This window comes from Capricornis sumatraensis, chromosome 13 (genome assembly GCF_032405125.1).
Source record: "Capricornis sumatraensis isolate serow.1 chromosome 13, serow.2, whole genome shotgun sequence".
Taxonomy (NCBI): domain Eukaryota; kingdom Metazoa; phylum Chordata; class Mammalia; order Artiodactyla; family Bovidae; genus Capricornis; species Capricornis sumatraensis.
The window spans coordinates 53,334,843-53,352,079 of NC_091081.1; the positions used below are offsets into that span (position 1 = coordinate 53,334,843).

General features: G+C 39.3%; 1 protein-coding gene across 1 annotated transcript in view; it reads right to left on the bottom strand.

The window, feature by feature from the left end:
- Positions 1-17,237, bottom strand: part of THEMIS (thymocyte selection associated) — a 341,081-nt gene that overhangs the window by 64,444 nt on the left and 259,400 nt on the right. The gene's annotated exons all lie outside the window — the stretch shown is intronic.

The following is a 17,237-nucleotide window of genomic DNA, read 5'->3' on the forward strand; positions in this document are numbered from 1 at the left end:
TTTTTGCTGACTGTATAGAGCTTCTCCATCTTTGGCTGCAAAGAATATAATCAATCTGATTTCAGTGTTGACCATCTGGTGATGTCCATGTGGAATCTTCTCTTGTGTTTTTGAAAGAGAGTGTTTGCTATAACCAGTGCATTCTCTTGGCAAAACTCTATTAGCCTTTGCCCTGTTTTATTTTGTACTCCAAGGCCAAATTTGCCTGTTGCCCCAGGTGTTCTTGACTTCCTACTTTTGCATTCCAGCCCCCTTAATGAAAAGGACATCTTTTTGGGGTGTTAGTTCTAAAAGATCTTGTAGAATGACTTAAAAAAGAAACCTTTATCCTTTGACCAGCATACCCTTAAAACTGCAGATGAAATCTCTTTTAACAATTGAGCTCACATTCCTGGAACACTAAATGCTTGCTAGAAAAGTGTCAAGGAATGGTAACAAAATCTGGGTAAGTTAGTACAAAATATTTAAGGTAATATTAGGTGAATTTTGAAATGATGTCGAAATTCTTGTATAAATCGGTATTCTTGTATCTTTTTGTTGCCTTTTTATTTTTTGTATAGTTCCTGGTGTGCTAGGCTATATTAGTTAATTAGCTACAAATGAGGAAGCCCGTAGGTTTGTGAATTTCACCTGAAAGGGCAATGAGGCCTTTGAGTTCTGTCACTTCGTGTGCTGTTTAACACCCTTTTTTGCAGTTTTTTGGGGCCAAAACTACTTCTTAATAGTGGTTCCATGGAATGGACTCTTTAAAATGGAAGGATACAGACTCTAACTAATTCTGGTCTCCTCCCTCAAGAATATAGTCCAAACTCCCTTAATGAACATCAGTAGAATTTTTAAGTCTGACTGACTAAGCAAACAAGAAATATTGTTACTATATAATATTTATATAATATAAATTTTTAAATATTCATGGCAAAAATCTTATCCACAAGCCATCATTATCCTCATTTATATTTCACTTTCTTGGTATTTCTTATCTGTTTTATGTCTTTTAGATATAGTTTGATATTTTAGGACTTCTCAGTTTACCCCAGGGAAAGCCATATATAGATGCCTATCTTTGGATATGCATTTCAATGCAACAGTTTTCTGGAGCTAACCATAGCTGTATATTAGCTTCCAATTTTTCTGTAAAGTTTTAAGGAATAAAAGAACTCATCAGAAGAGTAAAATTAGCTCAATAGAACGAACATATACAGTAGCAGAATAGAAAATGTATTGACACTTTTATGATGACCATCTCAATGATATTTGAATTCTTTGATAGAATGACTATCATTTTACGGAAAAATAAAAGAAGTAGTGAATTCACTTTGATGTCAACCACAAGGAGACGAAAACACATTATTTGACCACTTTCATTTACTTTTCTTCTAATCTGTAGACTATATCAAATAATGTTAAATTCTAAAAATTGCCTGCATCTCATATCTCTTCTTGCTCCAACTGTATAACCTCACTAGTTTGCACTGTTAAGTGATTCAATTTTCTATAAAGATCGTGTTACAATATCATTTCACGCACTTAATCATCTTGCTTCATAGAAAAGTTCTGAGATTCAGCACAATAGTTTGGGGGACGTGGGTTTCTCTGAGACTTGTCCTAGGCTTGTTTTGATGAGTTGGCCCCAAACTTGCATCAATCTTAATTACCTACTTTGTCAGAAGAACATATAAGAGAATCCTGGAACAAATAAGAGAGATGTTTTTCCAGGTTTTGCTGGGAGAAGTTGGGGTAATGGAAGGAAGTAAAAAGAAATGTCTTCTGCAGATGTAATATTCAGTAAAAACAGTATTCTTGGTGATTTGAACACTACTCTGCTCAGTATGCAGGCCAAGAAGCAACAGTTAGAACTGGACATGGAATAAAAGACTGGTTCCAAATAGGAAAAGGAGTACGTCAAGGCTGTGTATTGTCACCCTGCTTATTTAACTTCTATGCAGAGTACATCATGAGAAACGCTGGGCTGGAAGAAGCACAAGCTGGAATCAAGATTGCCGGGAGAAATATCAACAACCTCAGATATGCACATGACACTACCCTTATGGCAGAAAGTGGAAAAGAACTAAAAAGCCTCTTGATGAAAGTGAAAAAGGAGAGTGAAAAAGTTGGCTTAAAGCTCAACATTCAGAAAACGAAGATCATGGCATCCGGTCCCATCACTTCATGGGAAATAGATGGGGAAACAGTGGAAACAATGTCAGACTTTATTTTGGGGGGCTCCAAAATCACTGTAGATGGTGACTGCAGCCATGAAATTGAAAGACGCTTACTCCTTGGAAGAAAAGTTATAACCAACCTAGACAGCATGTTCAAAAGCAGAGACATTACTTTGCCAACTAAGGTCTGTCTAGTCAAGGTTGTGGTTTTTCCAGTAGTCATGTATGGATATGAGAGTTGGACTGTGAAGAAGGCTGAGCGCTGAAGAATTGATGCTTTTGAACTGTGGTGTTGGAGAAGATTCTTGAGAGTCCCTTGGACTGCAAGGAGATCCAACCAGTCCATTCTGAAGGAGATCAGCCCTGGGATTTCTTTGGAAGGAATGATGCTAAAGCTGAAACTCCAGTACTTTGGCCACCTCATGCGAAGAGTTGACTCACTGGAAAAGACTTTGTTGTTGGAAGGGATTGGGGGCAGGAGGAAAAAGGGATGACTGAGGACGAGATGGCTGGATGGCATCACGGACTCGATGGACGTGAATCTGAGTGAACTCCAGGAGTTGATGATGGACAGGGAGGCCTGGCATGCTGTGATTAATGGGGTCGCAAAGAGTCGGACACGACTGAGCGACTGAACTGAACTGAACTGAACTGAGCTGCCCAGTATAAAAAAGAGAACTGGTGGTCTTGGGAGATAGATACAATGTGTCAGACAATTAGACCCAACTAACTCACAGACACTGGAAGGAGTTTCTTTCAAGCATCTGCTAGCACTTGGTTACTAGGAAGAAGTAGTTGGCAAATGGACTCTGTTTGTTACTGAGGCAGCACACTTGCCATCAGTTCTATGCCAGGACACAGAGTTTCCTATTGCACTGCAAAAAAAAAAAAAGTTACAAACTTAGTGACTCAAGAGACACAGATTTATGATATTATACTTCTGGTTTCAAAAGCCCAAATATTGGCTTCACTGAACTTAATTCAAGATGTTCACAGGACTGATTCTTTTTGAAGCTTCTGAAGGCAAAATCAATTTCCTTGCCTTTTACAGTTTCTAGAGGCCACATAAATGTCCTGAGATCCCTCCCTTTCATCACTGCAACCTGTGGTCTGGTCCTCCCATCTACTATCACATCTCACTCAGATTATCAGGCATCTTCTTTATAAGGATCTTGTGAGTCCACTGGGCTGAACCTGATAATTCAGCTTAATGTCCCCATCTCAAGATCCCTGAATTAATCATATCTGTTAAGTCTCTTTTGTCATGAAGTGTAACATATTCTCAAGCTCAGGGTTTAGGATATTGTATTAATATTAGTTTTCCAAGGGCTGCCTTAACAAAATACCACCGAGTGACTTAAACAACAGAATTTATGTTCTCACAATTCTAGAGTCTAGAAACCTAAGATCAAGGTGCTTCTAGGATTGATTCCTTTCCAGGGCTGTGAGGAAGAGTCTGTTTCATGCCTCTTCTCTAGCTCCTGGTAATTTTCTGGCAATCTGCCATTCCTCAGCATGTAGAAACATTGTACAAGCTTCACTTTAATATACTATCACTGAAAAATGTATTTATTATAGTGCTATTATGTCATGTCCAGGATATCATGAATTAAAAATGAAACTACATCCCTGTGGTATCTAAGTCCCACTGTTTTGAGCCAGAACCATGTGCTATGCCCATGGGTTGTGCTTCACAATGATACATGAGTACCTGTGTTGTGAAAACTTGTTGCTTAGTGTCTAGCTTATTGTTATCCTCCAAGGCCAGATGGAACCAGAACTTACTAAGCAGTACCTCTGGTGGTTATCTTGATAACAGGATATAAATGGTATATAATTAGTATATAGAGTGAAAGTATTTGAGGAGTCAGGAGACTTAGGAAAAAATAGGAAACTAACTGATATGAGGTGTTATAAACTTTATGTTAACCTTTCTGTCACCACTATAAGGTGACCTGGAAAAAGTCAGTTTTCATTCAAATTCCAGAGAAAGGCAATGCCAAAGTATGTACAAACTACCATACAATTGAACTCATTTCACATGCTAGCAAGGTAATGCTCAAAATCCTTCAAACTAGGCTTCAACAATACATGAACCAAAAACTTGCACGTGTACAAGCTAGATTTAGAAAAGGCAGAGGAACCAGAGATCAAATTGTCAACCTCTGCTGGACCATAGATAAAGCAAGAGAATTCCAGAAAAACATCTTCTTCTGCTTCATTGATTATGTTAAAACCTTTGACTGTGCAGATTACAGCAAACTCTGGAAAAGACTGGGAACACCAGATCACCTTACCTGCCTTCTGAGAAACCTCTATGCATGTCAAGTTCAAGAAGCAACAGCTAGTACTGGACATGGAACAACGAACTGGTTCAAATTGGGAAAGGAGTATATCAAGGCTATATATTGTTACCCTGGTTATTTAATTTATTTGCATAGCTGATCATGCAAAATGTCAGGCTGGATGATTCAAAACTCAAATCAAGATGGCTAGGAGAAATGTCAACAACCTTAGATATACAGATGATACTACACAAATGGCAGAAAGCAAAGAGGAACTAAAGAGCCTCTTGATGAGGGTGAAAAAGGAGAGTGAAAAAACTGCCTTAAAACTCAGCATTCAAAAAACTAAGATCATGTCATCTGGTCACATCACTTCGTGGCAAATAAATGGGGAAACAATGGAAATAGTGGCAGATTTTATTTCCTTGGGCTCCAAAATCACTGCAGACAGTGACTGCAGCCATGAAACTAAAAGACACTTGTTGCTTGGAAGAAAAACTATGAAAAACCTAGACAGTGTATTGAAAAGCAGAGACACCCTTTGGCCAACAAAGATTCATCTAGTCAAAGCTATGGTTTTTCCACTAGTTATGTGCGAATATGATCATTGGACCATAAGGAAGGTTGAATGCCCAAGAATTATAGTCCAACTCTCACATCCATACATGACCACTGGAAAAACCATAGCCTTAACTAGACAGACCTTTGTTGACAAAGTTATATCTCTGCTTATTAATATGCTGCCTAGGTTGGTCATAACTTTTCTTTCAAGGAGTAAGCAACTTTTAATTTCATGGCTTCAATCACCATCTGCAGTGATTTTGAAGCCCAGAAATATAAAGTCAGCCATGGTTTCCACTGATTCCCCATCTATTTGCCATGAAGTGATGGGACCAGATGCTGTGATCTTAATTTTCTGTGTGTTTAGCTTTAAGCCAACTTCTTCACTCTTCTCTTTCACTTTTATCAAGAGGCTCTTTAGTTCTTCTTCACTTTCTGCCTTAAGTTCAGTTCAGTCCATCAGTCGTGTCTAACTCTTTGTGATCCCATGAATTGCAGGACGCCAGGCCTCCCTGTCCATCACCAACTCCCACTAAACTCACGTCCATCTAGTCGGTGATGCCATCCAGCCATCTCATCCTCTGTCGTCCCCTTATTCTCCTGCCCACAATCCCTCCCAGCATCAAAGTCTTTTCCAGTGAGTCACCTCTTCGCATGAGGTGGCCAAAGCACTGGAGTTTCAGCTTCAGCATCAGTCCTTCCAATGAACACCCAGGACTTAGGATGGACTTGTTGGATCTCCTTGCAGTCCAAGGGACTCTCAAGAGTCTTCTTCAACACCACAGTTCAAAAGCATCAATTCTTCAGTGCTCAGCTTTCTTCACAATACAACTTTCACATCCATACATGACCACTGGAAAAACCATAGCCTTGACTAGATGGACATTTGTTGGCAAAGTAATGTCTCTGCTTTTGAATACGCTATCTAGAGGTTGGTCATAACATTCCTTCCAACTTACTCCACGGAGTAAGCATCTTTTAATTTCATGGCTGCAATCACCATCTGCAGTGATTTTGGAACCTCCCAAAAATAAAGTCTGACACTGTTTCAACTGTTTCCCCATCTATTTGCCATGAAGTGATGGGACCGAATGCCATGATCTTCATTTTCTGAATGTTGAGCTTTAAGCCAACTTTTTCACTCTCCTTTTTCACTTTCATCAAGAGGCTTTTTAGTTCCTCTTCACTTTCTGCCATAAGGGTGGTGTCATCTGCATATCTGAGGTTATTGATATTTCTCCCAGCAATCTTGATTCCAGCTTGTGGTTCCTCCAGCCCAGCGTTTCTCATGATATACTCTGCATATAAGTTAAATAAGCAGGGTGACAATATACCACTAATACCACCTAATAAGGCCACATAATTTTGGCACTTGGGTTTAATTTCTCTGTGTCATGTGGAATCTTCCCAGACCAGGGGTGAAACCTGTGACCCCTACATTGGCAGGTGAGTTCCTATCCATGACACCACTAGGAAGTAGAAAAACCTGTTGTTGTAACATCACCATGTATCTTGGGGAACAATCTAAAATATCCAAATTTATATAACAACAATAGAGTTGATTATATAAGAAAATATATAAATTTACCTTTGAAAGATAATATATGCAGCTATTTCCATCAACAGCTTGAGAAGGTGTTGGGTGGTAAGGGAAAAAATATAAGAAAACAAGGAAATATAAGGATATCCAGAGGGTTATGATATTGGCTAATGTGCTATTTTAGGAAAACCTAAGCTTTCTTTCAGATAATGTAGGTTCCATTGGCTACATAAATCAGTTATCTTTTGCACACAAGAGACTATGGAGTTATCTTTATAAGAATTATGATCATACGCTTGAGGAATATATTGCAAAGTGGCTAGAAGTCACATTAGAATAATAATACAATAATCTCCCAAGAAAGCTTAGGGAATCTTTCAATAATTCTGGTCACATTTTTGAGTGGCCAAGAGAAAAACATCCAAGATTTATGTGAGAGAGTACTGACTATGAAATCCCATCCCATTCAAGCTTATTTAAGAATTTTTTCATGAATTCTTGCTATTATATCAGGCAAAGCTATAGGAAATTGTACCCTTAGTATTTTTCTGAATAATTTCAATAATTTGGTACATACTTATAAAATGTCTTTCTGCCAAGGACTGTGTTATTCTGTTCTCACAGGAATGAAGTGAAGTCGCTCAGTTGTGTCCTACTCTTTGTGACCCCATGGACTGTAGCCTACCAGGCTCCTACGTCCATGGGATTTTCCAGGTAAGAGAACTGGAGTGGGTTGTCATTTCCTTCTCCAGGAGATCTTCCTGACCCAGGGATCGAACCCAGGTCTTCTTCATTGTAGGCAGATGCTTTACCATCTGAGCCACCATTGAATTTTACAGGGAATCTCACAGTGAAGTAGTTACAATTACATTCTTTACATTCTTCCTTAGAGGTGTTGTTCAGTTACCAAATCATGTCTGACTTTGCACAATCCCAGGGACTGAGGCATGCCAGTATTCCCTGTCCCAGATGTGTAGAAGCCTATAAAGAAATTGTTCTGAAGAAATTTTGCATGCCAAGCCTATGATTTATTGACCCACCTTTGACTGGGCTTCCTTGGTGGCTCAGAGGTAAAGAATTTGCCTTCATTGCAGGAGTCTCAGGAGATGTGGGTTCGACCCCTAGATCAGGAAGATCCCCTGGAGAAGGAAATGCAGCCCACTTCAGTATTATGTGCTGCTTGGGTGGCTCAGATAGTAAAGAATCTCCCTGCAATGCAGGAGACCCCTGTTCAATCCCTGGAGGAAGATCCCCTTGAGTAGAAAATGGAACCCACTCCACCATTCTTGTCTGGAGAATCCCCATAGACAGGGGAGCCTGGCAGGCTACAGTCCATAGGGTGGCAAAGAGTTTAACATGACTGAGTGACTAACACTTTCACTATGTCTTTCCACTTGTTTAATTTGCTTTTGCTGCCTCTGCATTGGGCATCTATGCCAATGTCAAGGAGCTTGCCATCTATATTTTGTTTTAGGACATTTATAGTTTCAGGTGTTATTCTCAAGTCTTTCATAAATTTTGAGTTAAGTTTTGTGTATATTGTGAGATAGTCATCCAGTCTGGTTTTTTTTTTTTTTTTTTGACACGTGAGTCTTCAGGTTTCCCAATTCCATATATGAAAAGAACTGCCCTTTCCCCATGTAACTCTTGCTTCCTTTGTTGTAAATTAATTGACTGTATATGTTTGGGTTTATTTCTGGCTCTCTATTTATTTGTATTAATCTTTGTGCCTCTTTGTATGGCAATGACATATATTTTTGGTTTGTTGTTATTGTTCAGTCGCAAAGTCCTGTCTGACTCTGAACCCTATGACCTGTAGTACACCAGGCTTCCCTGTTCTTCACTATCTCCCAGAGTTTCATGAAAGTCAGGTCCATTGAGTCCATGATGCCATCCAACCACTTCATCCTCTGTCGTCCCCTTTTCCTCTTTTCCACAATCATTCCTAGAATCAGGATCTTTTCCAGTGAGTCAGCTCTTTGCATCTGGTGGTGAAAGTATTAGAGCTTCAACTTCAGCATCAGTCCTTCCAATGAATATTCAGGGTTGGTTTCCTTTAGGATTGATGGGTTTATCTCGTTCCTGTCCAAAGGACTCTCAAGAGTCTTCTCTAGAACCACAGTTAAGAAGCATCAATTCTTTGGCACTTAGCCTTCTCTATGATACAACTCTCACATCCATACATGACTACTGGAAAAACCATAGCTTTGACTAGACAGACCTATGTTGGCAAAGTGATGTTTTTGCTTTTTGAATACTCTAAGTTTTTCATAGCTTTCCTTCCAAGGAGCAAGCACCTTTTAATTTCATGGCTGCAGTTACTGTCTGCCATGACTTTGGAGACCAAGAAAATAAAATCTGCCACTGCTTCCACTGTTTCCCCATCTATTTGCCGTGAAGTGATGGGACTGGATGCCATGACCTTAGTTTTTCTAATGTTGAGTTTTAAGATAGCTTTTTCACTCTTCTCTTTCACCCTCATCAAGGGCTTTTTTAGTTCCTCTTTGCTTTCTGCCATTAGTGTAGTATTATCTGCATATCTGAGGTTATTGACATTTCTCCTGGCAATTTTGATTTCAACTTGTGTGTCATCCAGGTTGGCATTTCCCATGATACACTGCATTGAACTTAAATAAGCAAGGTGACAATAGACAACCTTGTCATACTCTTTTACCAATTTTGAACCAGTTTGTTGTTCCAAGTCTTGTTCCAACTGATGCTTCTTGTCCTGCATATAGGTTTGTCAGGAGACAGCTAAGGTTATCTGGTATTCCTATCTCTTTAAGAATTTTCCACAGGTTGTTGTGATCCACAAAATCAAAAGCTTTAGTATAGTCAATGAAGAAGAAGCAGATGTTTTTCTGGAATTCCCTTGCTTTTTTTCATGATCCAGTGAATGTTGGCAACTTGATCTCTGGTTCATCTGTCTTTTGTAAACCCAGCTTATACATCTGGAAGTTCTCAGTGCACATACTGTTGAAGCCTATCTTGAAGGATTTTGAGCACTGACTTGCTAGCATGTGAAATGAGTATGATTATATGGTAGTTTGAACATTCTTTGGCATTGTCCTTCTTTGGGATAGGAATGAAAACTGCCCTTTTCCAGTACTGTGGCCACTACTGATTTCAGTTCATAGCTTTAAACCAGAAAGTGTGATACTTCCACCTTTTTCTTCTATTGCAATTTTGTTTTGGTAATTTGGGTATTTTTAGGGTTGGGTACATTTTGTCACCTCAGTTATTATTTTTCCTTTTATGTAAAGACATCTTATTTGTATTGAGACATTGGTAAACCTATTTTTGACTTTCAAAAGGTGGCTTTTGCTTAATATGTCCTTCTCTTGGGGAACAACAGATAATATAAAACATCATTTATTTTCATAGGGGACCATTTTGGTTGAGGGGTAGTTAAGGAATACTGGGTTTTGAGGGGAAATTAAAAAGTGGCACAATATTGGGAAAAGGTATGACAGGTGGTCAGAAACACTAGAAGATAATTAGCCTACATTGTTTGATTAGCGCCATTAGCAGTGATTTAAATATGGTGAGTTTCAGACAATTTGAACTAATTTTTATTATGTGCATTTTTCATTTAGGGGCTCCAATTATAACAAAAATTATATTTAAAAGGAAATTTTTAGTTTTGTTTAGTTTACACTAGAGTTCAGTTCAGTTCAGTTGGTCAGTCATGTCCGACTCTTTGCGACCCAATGGGCTGCAGCACTCCAGGCTTCCCTATCCATCACCAACTCCTGGAGTTTATTCAAATTCATGTCCATTGAGTAGGTGATGCTATCCAACCATCTCATCCTCTGGCATTCCCTTCTCTTCCAGCATTCAACCTTTCTCAGCATCAGTTTAGTTCAATTCATTTGCTCAGTCATGTCCAACTTTTTGTGACCCCAAGGACTACAGCACACCATGCCTCCCTGTCCATCATCAACTCCCATATATTACTCAACTCAGGTCCATTGAGTTGGTGATGCCATCTAATCATCTCATCCTCTGTCGCCCCTTCTCCTCCTGCCTTCAATCTTTCCCAGCATCAGGGTCTTTTCTAATGAGTCAGTTCTTTACATCAGGTGGCCAAAGTATTGGAGTTTCAGCTTCAGCATCAGTCCTTCCAATGAATATTCAGGACTGATATCCTTCAGGTTGGACTGGTTTGATCTCCTTTCAGTCCAAGGGACTCTCAAGAGTCTTCTCCAGCACCACAGTTTAAAAGCATCAGTTCTTCGGCACTCAGCTTTCTTTATTGTCCAATTCTCACATCCATACATGACTACTGGAAAAACCATAGGTTTGACTAGATGTACCTTTGTTGTCAAAATAATATCTCTGCCTTTTAATATGCTAAGTTGTTCATAGCTTTTCTTCCAAGGAGCAAGCATATGTTAATTTCATGGCTTCAGCCACCATCTACAGTGATTTTAGAGCTGAAGAAAATAGTCTGCCACTGTTTCCACTCTTTCCCCATCTATTTGCCATGAAGTGATGGGACCAGATGCCATGATCTTAGTTTTCTGAATGCTGATTTTTAAGCCAATTTTTCCCACTTTCCTCTTTCACTTTCATCAAGAGGCTCTTTAGTTCTTCTTCACTTTCTGCCATAAGGGTGGAGTCATCTGCATATTGAGATTATTGATATTTCTCCCTGGAATCTTGACTCCAGCTCATGTTTCATCCAGCTCAGCTTTTCTCATGATGTATTCTGAGTATCAGTTTGATAATCAGGGTGACAATATACAGCTTTGAAGTACTCCTTTTCGCATTTGAAACCAGTCTATTGTTCTGTGTCCAGTCTAACTGTTGCTTCCTGACCTGCATACAGGTTTCTCACGAGGCAGGCCAGGTGGTCTGGTGTTTCTTTCTCTTTAAAAATTTTCCAGTTTATTGTATTCCTCACAGTCACAGGATTTGGCATAGTCAGTAAAACAGAAATAGATGTTTTTCTGGAACTCTCTTGTTTTTTTCATGATGCCATGGGTGCTGGCAATTAGATCTCTGGTTCCTCTGCCTTTTCTAAATCCAGAGTGAACTTCTGGAAGTTCATGTACTGTTGAAGCCTGGCTTGGAGAATTCTGAGCATTACTTTACTAGTGTGTGAGATGAGAGGAATTGTGCATTCTTTGGCATTGCCTTTCTTTGAGATTGGAATGAAATCTAACTTTTTCCAGTCCTGTGAACACTGCTGAGTTTTCCAGATTTGCTGGCATACTGAGCACAGCACTTTTACAGCATCATCTTTCAGGATTTGAAATAGCTCAACTGAAATTCTATCACCTCCACTACATTTGTTTGTAGTGATGCTTCCTAAGGTCCACTTGACTTCACATTCCAGGATGTCTGGGTCTAGGTGAGTGATCACACCATTGTGATTATCTTGGTCATGAAGAAATTTTTGTATAGTTCTTCTGTGTATCCTTGCCACCTCTTTTTAATATCTTCTCCTTGTGTTAGGTCCATTCCCTTACTGTCCTTTATTGTGCCCATCAATTCAGGAAAAGTTCTCTTGGTATCTCTAATTTTCTTGAAGAGATCGCTAGTCTGTCCCATTCTATCAGTTCAGTTCAGTTCAGTCACTTAGTCGTGTCCGACTCTTTGCGACGCAATGAATCGCAGCACGCCAGGCCTCCCTGTCCATCATCATCTCCGGAGTTCACTCAGACTCACATCCATCGAGTCCATGATGCCATCCAGCCATCTCATCCTCTGTCGGCCCCTTCTCCTCCTGCCCCCAATCCCTCCCAGCATCAGAGTCTTTTCCAATGAGTCAACTCTTCGCATGAGGTGGCCAAAGTACTGGGGTTTCAGCTTTAGCATCATTCCTTCCAAAGAAATCCCAGGGCTGATCTCCTTCAGAATGGACTGGTTGGATCTCCTTGCAGTCCAAGGGACTCTCAAGAATCTTTTCCAACACCACAGTTCAAAAGAATCAATTCTTTGGTGCTCAGTTTTCTTCACAGTCCAACTCTCACATCCATATATGACCACTGGGAAAACCATAGCCTTGACTAGATGGACCTTAGTTGGCAAAGTAATGTCTCTGCTTTTGAATATACTATCTAGGTTGGTCATAACTTTTCTTCCAAAGAGTAAGCGTCTTTTAATTTCATGGCTGCAATCACCATGTGCAGTGATTTTGGAGACCCCAAAAATAAAGTCTGACACTGTTTCTACTGTTTGCCCATCTATTTCCCATGAAGTGATGGGACCGGATGCCATGATCTTAGCTTCCTGAATGCTGAGCTTTTGGCCAACTTTTTTTTCTCCTCTTTCACTTTCATCAAGAGGCTTTTTAGCTCCTCTTTACCTTCTCCTTAAGGGTGGTGTCATCTGCATATCTGTGGTTATTGATATTTCTCCCAGCAATATTGATTCCAGCTTGTGTTTCTTCCAGTCCAGCGTTTCTCATGATGTACTCTGCATAGAAGTTAAATAAACAGGGTGACAATATACAGCCTTGACGTACTCCTTTTCCTATTTGGAACCAGTCTGTTGTTCCATGTCCAGTTCTAACTACTGCTTCCTGACCCGCATACAGATTTCTCAAGAGGCGTATTAGGTGGTCTGGTATTCCCATCTCTTTCAGAATTTTCCACAGTTTATTGTGATCCACACAGTCAAAGGCTTTGGCATAGTCAATAAAGCAGAAATAGATGTTTCTCTGGAACTCTCTTGCTTTTTCCATTATCCACCAAGTGTTGGCAATTTGATGTCTGGTTCCTCTGCCTTTTCTAAATCCAGAGTGAACATCAGGGAGTTCATGGTTCATGTATTGCTAAAGCCTGGCTTGGAGAATTTTGAGCATTACTTTACTAGCATGTGAGATGAGTGCAATTGTGCGGTAGTTTGAGCATTCTTTTGCATTGCCTTCCTTTGGGATTGGAATGAAAACTGACCTTTTCCAGTCCTGTGGCCACTGCTGAGTTTTCCAAATTTGCTGGCATATTGAGTGCAGCACTTTCACAGCATCATCTTTCAGAATTTGAAATAGCTCCACTGGAATTCCATCACCTCCACTAACTTTGTTCATAGTGATGCTTTCTAAGGCCCACTTGACTTCACATTCCAAGATGTCTGGCTCTAGATTAGTGATCACATCATCATGATTATCTGGGTCGTGAAGATCTTTCTTGTACACTTCTTCTGTGTATTCTTGCCACCTCTTCTTAATATCTTCTGCTTCTCTTAGGTCCATACCATTTCTGTCCTTTATTGAGCCCATCTTTGTATGAAATGTTCCCTTGGTATCTCTAATTTTCTTGAAGAGATCTCTAGTCTTTCCCATTCTGTTGTTTTCCTCTATTTCTTTGCATTGATCAGTGAAGAAGGCTTTCTTATCTCTTCTTGCTATTGTTTGGAATTCTGCATTCAGATGCTTCTATCTTTCCTTTTCTTCTTTGCTTTTCACCTCTCTTCTTTTCACAGCTATTTGTAAGGCCTCCCCAGACAGCCATTTTGCTTTTTTGCATCTCATTTCCATGGGGATGGTGTTGATCCCTGTCTCCTGTACAATGTCACAAACCTCAATCCATAGTTCATCAGGCACTGTATCTATCAGATCTAGGCCCTTAAATCTATTTCTCACTTCCACTGTATAATCATAAGGGATTTGATTTAGGTCATACCTGAATGGTCTAGCAGTTTTCCCTACTTTCTTCAATTTGAGTCTGAATTTGGTAATAAGGAGTTCATGATCTGAGCCACAGTCAGCTCCTGGCCTTGTTTGGTTGACTGTATAGAGCTTCTCCATCTTTGACTGCAAAGAATATACTCAATCTGATTTCGGTGTTGACCATCTGGTGATGTTCATGTGTAGAGTCTTCTCCCATTCTATACCTTTCCTCTATTTCTTTGCATTGATCACTGAAGAAGACTTTCTTATCTCTCCTTGTTATTCTTTGGAAGTCTGCATTCAAATGGGTGTATCTTTTCTTTTCACCTTTGCCTTTCACTTCTCTTCTTTTCACAGCTATTTGTAAGACCTCCTCAGATGACCATTTTGCCTTTTTGGATTTCTTTTTCTAGGGATGGTCTTGATCCCTGCCTTCTATACAATGCTGTGAATCTCCATCCATAGTTCTTCAGGCACTCTGTCTATCAGATGTAATCCTTTGAATCTATCTCTCACTTCCACTGTATAATCATAAGGGATTTGATTTAGATCATACTTGAATGGTCTAGTGGTTTTTCCTACTTTCTCCAACTTAACTCTGAATTCAGCAATATAGATTTCATGATCTGAGCCACAGTCAGCTCCTGGTCTTGTTTTTGCTGACTGTATGGAGCTTCTCCATCTTTGCCTGCAAATAATATAATCAATCTGATTTCCGTATTGACCATCTTTTGATGTCCATGTGTAGTCTTCTATTGTGTTGTTGAAAGAGGGTATTTGCTATGACCAGTGCATTCTCTTGGCAAAACTCTAATTAGCCTTTTCCTTGCTTCATTCTGTTCTCCAAGGCCAAATTTGCCTGTTATGCCAGGTATTTCTTGGTTTCTCACTTTGCATTCTTGTCCCCTATAAAGAAAAGGACATCTTGGGGGGTATTAGTCTAGAAAATCTTGTAGGTCTTCAAAGAACCATTCAACTCCAGCGTCTTCAGCATTACTGGTTGGAGCTTATACTTGGATTACTGTGATACTGAGTGGTTTGCCTTGGAAACAAACAGAGATGTTCTGTCATTTGTGAGGTTGCATCTGAGAACTGCATTTCAGGCTCTTTTGTTGACTATAATGGCTACTCCATTTCTCCTAAGGGATTCCTGCCCACAGTAAGTAGATATAATGGTCATCTGAGTTAAATTTACCCATTCCAGTCCATTTAAGTTCTCTGATTCCTAAAATGTCGATGTTCTCTCTTGCCATCTCCTGTTTGACTGCTTCCAATTTGCCTTGATTCATGGACCTAACATTCCAGATTCCTATGTGAAATTGCTCTTTATTGCATTGGACCTTACTTCCGTCACCAGTCACATTCACAGCTGAGTGTTGTTTTTGCTTTGAATCTGTCTCTTTATTCTTTCTGGAGTTATTTCCCCACTGATTTCCAATAGCATATTGGCACAACTGACCTGGGGAGTTACTCTTTCAGTGTTCTATGTTTCTGCCTTTTCATGTTATTCATGGGATTCTCAAGGCAAGAATACTGAAGTGGTTTGCCTTTTCCTTCTCCAGTGGACCACGTTTTCTCAGAAGTATCCACCATGACCTGTCCATCTTGGGTGGCCTTACATGGCATGGCTCATAGTTTCATTAAGACAAGGTTGTGGTCCATGTGATCAAATTGGTTATTTTTCTGTGATTGTGGTTTTCAGTCTCTCTGCCCTCTGAGGGAAAAGGGTAAGAGGCTTATGGAAGCTCCCTGATTGGAGAGACTGACTGAGGGAGAACTGGGTCTTACACTAGAGTAGCTTAGAAATTTTCTACTTGATGGTGAAATGATTTCTCCATGTGCTCAGACACTAAAACAGCAGCCTCATTCATTACATAAATTGAAAAATGTGCTCATATGGCAATGTACTTGGAGTTCAGTCCTAGAATATAAATTACTTAGAATGTCTCTTCAATGCCCAAAGTTGTGTCTTATAAGAATAATCTTTTAGAGGAGAATTATCCCTGCTTACCTGGCAATCTATGAATGAGCATTGAAGATAGTATCAAAATCTTAAATATCAATAGTGTAACCTGTCTTTGGCACAGACATTGACATATTCATGTGTAACTTAGGCATTCTATGAAACTAATTAGCTTCAACCAGGTATGTAGCTCAATTCTGAGGGGAGGGTGGCAGGGGGATTATTGGCTTTAATTTGAAAATACAAAGATCAGCAGGGATAATAAGAACAGCAAACTTTTCACAGTCATTATAACATTTGATTGCTTTTATTCATGGAATTAAACTAATCTACACATAATAGCATAAATTTAGGCTACTCAATTGGCATTAAAAGGAGCCTTTTAATGAAGAAACGTCCCATAGCCCGAGCAAATTTTGAAGTCATGAGCTTCTTCCAAATTGTCAATAATAAACCTCCTGTGAAAATAGAAACATTTATGTTTCCAGTTAATAAAATTTTGAATACAACTTTGAAATCTAAAAGTATACAAAACAAGATAAAAATTCTAATTACAGGATTTGTAATATATTAGTAACACTGTCTGATCATTAGGCTTGTCAAAGGATACAGGGAAATGCATTGTGTTGGACAATCTAACAGCATCAAAGAAGGGCTATTTCTGCTCGTGCTCATTTGGCAGCATATATAATAAATGATGAACTGTTTCCCTTATTTGAGAATGAGATGTATTCAAAAAATTCTCACACAATGTAATAACCACAATACCTTATGGAGTAAATTAAGCACAAACTGTTGAGAACCATAACTCCTTTCTTACTCTTGTTTGTAATGTTTTGTTTCTAGAGTGAACCTTTTCCTGTGAGAATGGAGACCTGGTTGCTGTCCAACTGTCACTAAAACTAAGTGATATTTGCAACTTAGCTTCCCTGATCCTTAGGATTAATCCATGAAAAAATGGGCTGGAACTGAAGAGACTCCACAGTTCTAATTCTAAATGATTAAGATTTAAATGTGTAAGATTCACTAGTTCATAAAAACTTTCGTATTTTCAACACAGGTTATATTAGATAGTAAGAAAAATGAAAACCTCAAAACCTGAATTTAA